The sequence below is a fragment of the Odontomachus brunneus genome, unplaced genomic scaffold (genome assembly GCF_010583005.1).
Source record: "Odontomachus brunneus isolate Ranch 3 - 2012 unplaced genomic scaffold, Obru_v1 Obru_scaffold_056, whole genome shotgun sequence".
In the NCBI taxonomy this organism is placed as follows: domain Eukaryota; kingdom Metazoa; phylum Arthropoda; class Insecta; order Hymenoptera; family Formicidae; genus Odontomachus; species Odontomachus brunneus.
In genome coordinates this window covers 827,360-837,385 of record NW_022639506.1, presented here as the reverse complement: position 1 = coordinate 837,385, position 10,026 = coordinate 827,360, and the positions used below count along the sequence as shown (strand labels likewise).

At 40.7% G+C, this 10,026-nt stretch overlaps 1 protein-coding gene across 5 annotated transcripts in view; it reads left to right on the top strand.

Moving 5' to 3' along the window:
- LOC116845685 (transcription factor Sox-5) overlaps nucleotides 1-10,026 on the top strand; it is a 343,917-nt gene that overhangs the window by 153,948 nt on the left and 179,943 nt on the right. The gene's annotated exons all lie outside the window — the stretch shown is intronic.

The window sequence follows — 10,026 nt, the reverse complement described above, 5'->3', positions numbered from 1 at the left end:
TCTCTCTCTCTCTCTCTCTCTCTCTCTCTCTCTCTCTCTCTCTCTCTCTCTCTGTATGCCTGGCTCTCTTTCTTCGTAAGGGCGGACGTATTGACGCGGCTTTGCAGCCACATTCCGAGGTAAGAACATACACCGTACATCTCTACCTCCCCAGTTTCGCGCGTTCGTCGTTCTTGCTCAGCCGTTCTTACGTTTCTCGCCACATTTCGTCGTATAACGCAGACGATATTTTCGAGTCTGCCGAAATACTAGTCGTATTTTTCGAGCAATTTCAAGGCAGTGATGAGGCGGACTCAAATTTTCTTAACCGTATAACGCTCAATTTGTCGACCGAGATGCACCACGATGGACTGGAAATGTATCCCAGCAGAGTTAATCACACGTTAGATGGCAATTATGTAATTCTATATATAGGCGTTCAGGGATTTATTTCCACTTATGCGACGTCCACGTCATCGTATATCTATTTATGATCGGCACCGATATAACGCGCGCGATATTCTCGTCCGAGCTCCCTTGTGAAGTCACGTCCTGGCGCAAATTTGTCGCGCGACCAACGCGCGCAGCAATATCAGCCGTGTCCAAGCGCAAAAGTGCGCGCGCGAATACGGGTGCGCAGAATTATTTCAAGCGCTTTCTAATCTTAAGCGCCGCATAATATCGCGTTCACGCCACTCCGCGGAACGTGTACAAATGCGCTTAGTAATTCATTCCAGCGACGTTATTGCAGGTAAGAGTTATGGCTCGGACATAACGAGCCGTCGATCGGCTTGTTACGTGGCCGTGGCGAGAGAGCCCGGGATAATTGGATAGTGTTCGATGAATTGCTCGTACAACAATGGGACAGCGGCAAGACAAATCGCGCTTCGGACGCTTGCGTTATCCGCAACGACATAAAAGCGAAAAGCTTCCACGACCACCACGCCCTGTTTTATTACGCCTGGCGCTGTGCTTCCTTCCTTCGTGTGCACGCAGAGAATTTTCCTCGGAGATATAAGCATTCATTAACCAACGCAGCACCACAGCAGTCTTCCCTGGCAAAGATATATTTATAATGCAGACAAAATTTCAAAAGGATATGGGGAATTCAGAGGGCAAAGGGTGAAACGCAGAAAGTAATTTCTTCCAACAAGTATGGAGTCTTTCTAATACACGCAAAAAAATGACTTAGTAATCAACTAAACCGCGGTAGCTAATTCAAACTTAATCAAAAGGCTAAACGTTTAGCTGTCACTGCTAAGAATTGGCTATGACAGCTCAAATGCATTCGCTATGAAATACAAATATATTAGGTGACATTAAAAATGTACATATTATTTCAAGTAGCTAAGAAAATAGCAGTTATTCCTAAATTTCTCATCCATATATTAAAAAAGTTTGCTGCACAGCTATAATCATTTGTTTCTAGCAGCTGATATTTCTCGTTGTAGCGCCTAAGTTTAAATTTAGCTTCGGTAGTATCGACATTAACTGTCTCCCTATTTCAGTGACACATCTTATCTTCCACAGCTATTTTTAGCTCTGGAAGCTAGTTTTTTTGCATATAGCTCTGAAATGCATGTGAAGAAAAATTTCAAGAGAATACTGAATTACATCTTTCATATTTGGCATGCATTACTTTAATGCGGGATAAGTTTGGTTGAATTAATTGACAATGAACAAACCAAGTGCGTTTTAATTGAAGAAAACAGAATTCCCGATGTTTAGAACCGAATTTGGTTCGCAGCAAAGAAAAGTTATTTTCTTCAGTCAAAAGTTAATTCAATAAATTTATTTGCGTGTAACAATTCCTTCGCAAATGATGACGAACAATGCAACGCGATCGACGCAATTATAACTGCTCGTCACTGCCCAGAAGTGCAACACAAATGTTGCACTGATATTAGAAATAACAATTAAAATACATGTATGGCACATTTTTTACTTTTGCGAATTAAGCTGAATGTATTAACGAACCCGATCGCGTACCGATCATTCACTATTCTTCTTGAATTAATAACTAATAATCTACGTGGGTAAAATATAATTTGTAAAATAATAGAGGACTTTTTCGTTCAGTTTGATCTAATATATAAGCACACGTTGCCATCACAGCTCATTTACCAATTTCGCGTGTAATCATTCATCAATCTTTTTTAATGAACAATTCAAAATTATTTATAAAATAATAAAGAAATTTTGTTCAGTTTGATCTAGTTTTCACGTATACAAGAGATTTAAATGTTATAATCAAACACTCTCTACATATATCATGCGTTTTTACGGAAAATAAAATTATCAGCGTATTTCTAATTTATAGTGACCTTTCGCAGGGAATATACGGGCAATACATCCTTATAAATACCACGCGAAATCAACGTTTCTGCAGATACGAAGCCGATTTTCGTAAACGAGGTGAACACGAAGTTTAAAGGCTCGTCCACAATACGTGGGATAAATCGGCGTAAGTTGGAGTGAGAAAAATGAGTATAATTTATTTCGCTTACGCCTATGTTGTAACCTCCTTACAAAATCGGAATTCTCTATCTCTCTAAATTTTTTGGAGTGAAATCTAAAGTGACAGCCGAGTCACTCGAATAACTCGAATTCGAGTTATTGAACACTCCAATAGTGAGAATTCTCCGCTCTGAATCGTTGAGTGAATATTTTCACTCGAAATTGATTATAAATCTTAGTATTATCAAACGTGATTATACCATTGCGACAGGATCAGTAACGGCTATCACCGTGTTGTTTTATATATAACGATTATAATAATATTTAACATCAGAAAGAGCAGAAAACTTGAAAGGCTAAAGACGATAAGTGATCAAAGTGAACACGGCCAATGAGCAGCCAGTGAGTCCTTCAACAGAGAACGGTCCGAAACAATGGGACTCCATAGAAGACGATTCATCGCTGAACGAGGACGACAATGATGTAATGAAAGATTGCACTCTTCGACAAGGATGTCCGAGAAACATATTCACTTCGATCGATTGAGACATCCGAAGTCAGAATCTAATCTTGAGTGAAACATTCACTCTTGTGCTTTCGAGTGAGTGGCAGCATTTTCACTACCGCCACGACTGAAAATATACTGCCACTTTTCACTCCAAGAAATTCAGAGAACTTACTTAAGAGAAGTACTTCCGATGTAAAGGAATCGGAGTATGGAAGAGGGGGGAGGGGAAGGGAGAGGGGACGCGCGTAAGCAAAATAAATTACTTTTATTTCTTACTCCAACTTACGCCAAGCTTATTTACTCCGTGTATCGTAGACTAGCCTTAATGATGCATGCATTCGCTCGCGTCACTTTGACCGCATCGCGCCGCGGCTAATGAATAAACCCGACGATAATCTAGTCGCCCGCGAAAAATAGCCGCGCGCTGGGATCCGGCGATAAAGAGCGTTTATCACGCTGAAAACGAGCGCCAGCCGCACGATCTAAATGTTTGTGTAATTACGCCCGTAGATCTCCCGCGGACGTTTATTCCCGTTAACAAGTTCGCCGCCCGCTGAGCCGTCGCGGGACCTGGACTTTCCACGGGCGCGAGACTCTTTTCTTCGGCATTCTCCCTCGCACGGCACAGGCCGCAAGACGCTTAATTGCAAAAATTTCACGCCGCCGCGCCGCGGACGCTCGTTGAAGACTAATTAGAACAGCGATTTTATTACGCGGCCGCACATAATGGCCGTTCATCCCGTTTGACACCAGGCGTGGGTCGTGCGCGAGTCCGTCGCGCGACGCGTTAATACACCCTTCTTTCCTCGTGGATCGCGCGCGCCTCTTTTCTCCCCTTCGCTCTTCGCGCCGTATCTGGTGCGCGAGCGCCGACTGTAAGCCGGGACGAGCCGGCCCTGGTATCGTCCGCGAGGAGATTAACGCGCGAGTAAAATAAAGGCCATTGAAAAATCCCCACGGCGCGCTCCGAACAAAAATAGCCGCCAATGAGAAAGGGAACCTTACAGTTTCTTTTCAGGGCTTTCATAAAAATTTCTGAAAACTAATTTTCCTCTTACATACCGGGCGCCAGGCAGAGTGCGCGAGCGGGGAGAGTGGTGTATAAGAAGCGGCCTTCGTCTCGGCTCTCTCTCACCCCTCGCTCACCCTTCGACATTCGCTACCTCTGGTGAACACACTCTCTCTCTCTCTCTCTCTCTCTCTCTCTCTTTCTCTTTCCCTTCCCTTCTCTGCTTCTTCTCCATCCTTTCCAACTATCACCGCTCTCGCCTCTCTTCCTCAGCATCCCCCGACATCCACCTCCATCTCTGCCGCCGCCACCACCGTCGCCGTCACCTCTACAGCCCTCTTCTCCCTCCGTTTTCCGTTCGCGCTACAGCACTTTTATACGAGGTGCTAATCTTCCAGACAAGCCCCCGCCGCCCACTCCATCGTCGTCCCCGACCCCGCGATCTCTTTCTCTCGCTCTCTCGCCGCCGATCTCGCAACCAGTCCCACGCAATCCCCACCACTCTCCTCGTCCAAGTCAGCGCCAGGATTATAATATAATATCGCACTCGTGCGAAGGGTGAGCGTCGACGCGTCCTGACGCCGTTGCACTTCGTCGGCGGCACGACCGCGTCGATAATCTCTCAATAATGTTCGGTGATCGTTTTCTTCCGTGCTTGACCTGCTCTCACTATCTTTATTTATTCCCATGACGAACGGTATAAGCGCAAAAGTTCATCGCAAATCGCGTACAGTGCGTCTGTACTTCAGTGTTCGACCGGTCGTGTACATGTAGAACTCGTTAAACCGAATAGATAAATCATTACGATTTTATAAACCATCACGTAAGTGTTCGAGACATTAACGAAAGAAAATTGATCAATGAACGCGCGCGAAGTGTGAAGGAACGAGGTTTGTAGGCACAGCAAGTAGACATATCTTGAGATGGCTGACTGTTTCTTAGGGACGATGGACATCGAAAGCCATACGCTCCAGTCGACATCGTTATTCTACTTTTAGCTTTCATCCGATGGATAGAAAACGTTTAACAAACTCGGGACATGTCTGCTTGGACTACCTACAAAGCTTGTTCCTTCGCATCATGCGCATCGATCAATCAATTTCGTTAACATCTCGAAAATTTTCGTGGTAGGTTACAAAGTGATAATGATTTCTCTACTCAGTTTAACAAGTTCTACATGTACATGATCGATCGGACATTGACGTCCAGACACTTTGTATATCTATCCCCTAACCGGTTTCCCAAGTAGGGGTAACCGGGTCTAGAAGTCACATAAGTCAGTTGTCACAAAGCTTATATCTTCTTATAGCATCCACAACAAAACACAACATCCACTGTTATAAGGTTCTCCTGTGTATCTAGTGATACTAAGGAGTGCTTTACTATGAGCTACTAACCTAGACAGTGACAGAAGATCGCTACAATCAACAAGCGTTTTATTAAAAATCTACAAAGTTATCAGTAAAATAGTAAAGGACTTTTTTCTTTAGTTTGATGTACAAGTACTAATACATCTTATATTATATCTTAATTGATTGATATCTTATATTAATATTTTATATTGATATTATATCTTAATTGATTAATTTAGAAGGAACAACATATTATATATTATATCTTAATTGATTGATTGTTAAACCTGAAAAATATTTAGGATAAATGCATCTACTATTGCATATCTAACTTAAACATTTGTAGAAAAGAAAGGAATCAATATTTGTATATCACAATTGTTGCATTATTTTCAAAATTTTTCTAAGAAATAAGATATTAAAGATATTGATATATTGACATACATAGTAGGTATAGTCGAGAAACTGAAAAATAGAAAAATTACGATTCTATATAAGTCAAAAAATACTTTAATACTTAAATACTTAAATACTTTACGTAAAATACTTTCAGTACTTTACATAAACATCGGCAATAAACATCGAAATGTTTAATATATGTGCTATTCAAGCAAACGTCGTATACGATATAAAATGCAAGTGCCTTATAATTTAACCTCAAACGTCGACGGCTGCAAATGCTTATTTTTAGGTACATCCGCATTTTACAACAGTACAATCCCGTAATCTAACTAAGTAACAGTTATCTTCCTTGAATTTTTAGCTGTTGTTTAAGCCCAAAAACATGACAGAATCGAAGCTTAATATGAGAGAAATATATAATTATCGTACTTACTGTAATTCACCCCGTTCAAAGACTTGCTGTCACGAAGTCCAATAACTTAATCATAATATTGTCAGTTGTTTTCTATAGTCAGTGCCCTATTTTCATGTCGTGACACTTATCTATGATGTTCTTTGTTACTAACATGAAAATTTGATATTATTTGACGGCTAATACAGGAAAAAAATTAAAGTGTCTCGAAATAGGTGCTGTTCCGAAATAGGTTTACTTACTCTAATTGCGAATATCATAAAAATTGCGAATATATAGCACTTTTATGTTTATCTCAATCCGTATTATGTCTCCACGAAAGTTTCGGAGATTATTATAGGACACTCTGTATACAGAGTGTCCCACCTAAATATCAATTATGACGATACAAAAAATATTTTATACGTAAATTGAATGGTATAAAGAGACCATTATGTTACAAAAAATATTATTTTTACAAAATCATTTTTTTTCGGAGTTCTCAAGGTCATCGATGTTTTTTGCATATAAATGCATATTTTTTTATCACACCATATAGCTGATGTTAAAATACATTCAGATATGAGTATTACCTTTGAATTGACTTTTGACTCCGAAAACTAAAATGAAATTAATGCTATCGCACTACGAATGACCTCTGAAAGCCTTAAGACTTGATAATTTCCAAGCAATTTATCAGTTTATCGATCTATTGTTCGCGACGAGTTACTCAAAGCAAATGAAAATTGTAGGAGATATTTAGATAGCCTGGTTTAGGTGGAACACCCTATATATAACTCAAAGGTGGAACAACCTATATATAACTTATTATTACAAAGTTTTGAAAATTATTGTTTTTAGTTGAACGATTGTTTATTGCACTTGATCATATGTTTAAAATCTTGAAACAGAAATGTTTTGTTTTCTATGCATTGAAGATATATGACAACTAATCGTGAATATGAGATGGATAGTCACATTTGCACGACTTTACTTACAACTCAGTAACTTTTCTGTGTATAAATATTACATAAAAATAATATTTTTATTCTTTTATCTAAAGCTCGTACCTATATGAAAATGTGCACAATATTAAAAAATATTGCACATATCTTTTTTTAATCAGTATGTAAAAAAATAACCAGACTCGGTCTCCGCTATCGTACGCCAATACGATGCACGCACGTACACATACGTATATAACACAGCATAAGTAACACAGTACAAATACGTTTGCGACAAAATACGTGGCGTTTTGATCCCTTTGGAAAAGCCAGAGGCATGGCCATTCGCGAATAAGTTGCCCAATAAAAATTTCATCCCCTCGTCGCGGGGTTGCGGAGAATAGGGAAAACTCGCGTCGCTGCGAGAGCGTGACGCTATTTCGTTGCCGTTCATTATCGGCCAGGTCGCATAACTCGCCGCTGCAGCGTGTCTCATGGGACGAGCGACGAACGCGCGGGGAACAATGTGGCCGCCTCCTGAATTATTCCCTTTGATTGCTCGCTTTCGTCCCGCTTCGCTCGCTCCGATCTGACTCGTTGCAGCCCCGCGATAAAGAGTTTTCGTGGCCCCGACGCTCACGGGTAACGCGACTCCCGTTGAAGCCTGATGCACGGACCGGGGGTTGACACCGATTACGCCCTCCCGCCTTCCCCTATGCCCAGCTATCGTCGAGGAAGTGGATATTGCGGGGGCTGGAGGAGCCGGGGGACAAGCGGCGGACAGCCGGACGGACAGATGGATGGACGGACGGATGGATGGATGGATGGCACGGCAATCAAACTCCCGTTAATACGGCTAAGTGGAAACGAACCTCCGCAGCGCACCGCCGGTGCATGCTCGTATATATCTGTTTACTCGTTCCTGTTGCGGAAAATTCATCAACCGACCGATTGTCGGCGATACCGTGATGCGAGGTTACCGCTCCACGTCCGTTTGGCGGAAATACGAGGCGGTGTACTTGCCCCTTAACAACCGCCCATTGTTCCTCTCTTAATCAGAATCGACATTTAGACCCGTTTTCTCCGTGGAAAATGTCGCGATCTATTGCGAATCATTTCGCGCGAGTAGTACGATTTTTTCGTCTTATATAACATATCGCAACATATCGTGTAGATTCCGTATTCTTGGCCAAGTAAAGAGGTTTGATACTTGTTTAATTTGTTTAATAACAGTTTTCCGCATAAAAATTTTCTTGGAATCTAATTGAGCTCCAATCAAGTTATGCAAAATAATTATGGGTTTTGGTTAAAAGTATAACACTTCTAACATGTGATTCTAAGTGAAAAACGCAAAGTTTTGCTTGCATTCTTTCTGTTCTTTATTTTATATTATTTTCTCAGTTTATTGGAGTGGAATCTCATTTAAAATATGACAGTATTTCCAACTTTCGAAACGATTATAAAACTATTGCCATTCGAAATCGCAAGAGTGAATGTTTTACTCAAGCTTAGAGTGGATTCCGACGTTATATGAACAAGTATTTCAATTGAGAGAATGAATATATCCTTATAATAGTAGAGTACATCAGATTTACTCTTCAATTGCAAGTGAAGATATTTATTCGACAATTCAAGGTGGATAATTCATTTTATATGAGTGAAAAACCATTCGAGAATTCAAATAATTCAGTGATCACACTACTTTTTCAAAAATTTTACTCTAAGAAATTTAAAGAGTAAAATTGGGCGTAACGTATGTCGATTTTCCAAATAATTCCATTACCCAGTATAAAATATTAAAAAAATTTTGTTTGTTCTATTGAATGCAATAATTGGTATAAAAATGAAGTTTTCCATTTCATACCATAAAAGTATATCGTTAAAGTATAAAAAACATACGTTCCCATAATATTTTTGTGTTTCGATTTCAAGCAGAAAATCCATGCAGATAAGAAAATCTAATTCCCAATTGTATAGTATCATATACACACACAGAAAAATACATACTGCATTCAAAGAAATTTTACTTGTCTCAAAATTTGTTACAAAATTTGTGATGATAAGTGTATTTTAAGACTATTATCAAGAAAACATCTTTTGTTGAAGATAACCATTACTTAATAAGAAGAGAGTAAATTGAGTAATCGTTTAGCAACAGAATGATATTTGTGGTAGAATATTCTCCCAATTTTGGGAGAAGTTTCAGCATTTTAATTGAAATCTACGCTATATCTGGGAAAATCTTGAGACATTTCTGTGCAGGTCACGTTAACTTTTATTAAATATCTTGCACGTGTACGTTTCAGGGCGCGCGATTTTAATTAGAATCAACACTAATATCGCAGTACACGCAAGTCACGAATACAGGACAGGCTACAATTACCGAGCACGGCTCAGGATATTTCACGCGCGTTAGATTTACGCGGGCAAGCCGGAACCGTCAATCGCGACGGCAGGCCACTCTGTCATACGGGCCACAAAAAGACTTTTATTAGCTGACATTGAACGCACCTATTATATTAGGTAAGCGCGCGATCCATCTCCCGAGGACAGCTCAACAATGCCTCGATAACGCTTTAACCGTTCGAACGCGTGACGTCCGCCTATGCGGGGTAAATTGATAGGGACCGAGGATGCAAGCGCAATGACATTATTTGTACCTTGTGTACTTTCCACGATCTGTCCCTCCTTCCACTCTGTCCCTATTCCCTTTTTCCTCTCTGTCTCTCATCCTCTCTCTCTCTCCCCCTAGGTAGATCGCGACGTCGCGATGCGAAAACTTTAAGCCGAGGGGAGAGCACTGATTGAGAAGCGTCCGTCAGATAAGCGCGTAATAAATACAAGCTTCGTGAGTAAGCTGGAAACGCCACGGATGAGTCAGCCTTTAGTGAAGATGCCGCGGTTTGGCGCATTATCCACCACGGTCCTTCTCCCCCCTCTCTCTCTCTCTCTCTCTCTCTCTCTCTCTCTCTCTCTCTCTCTCT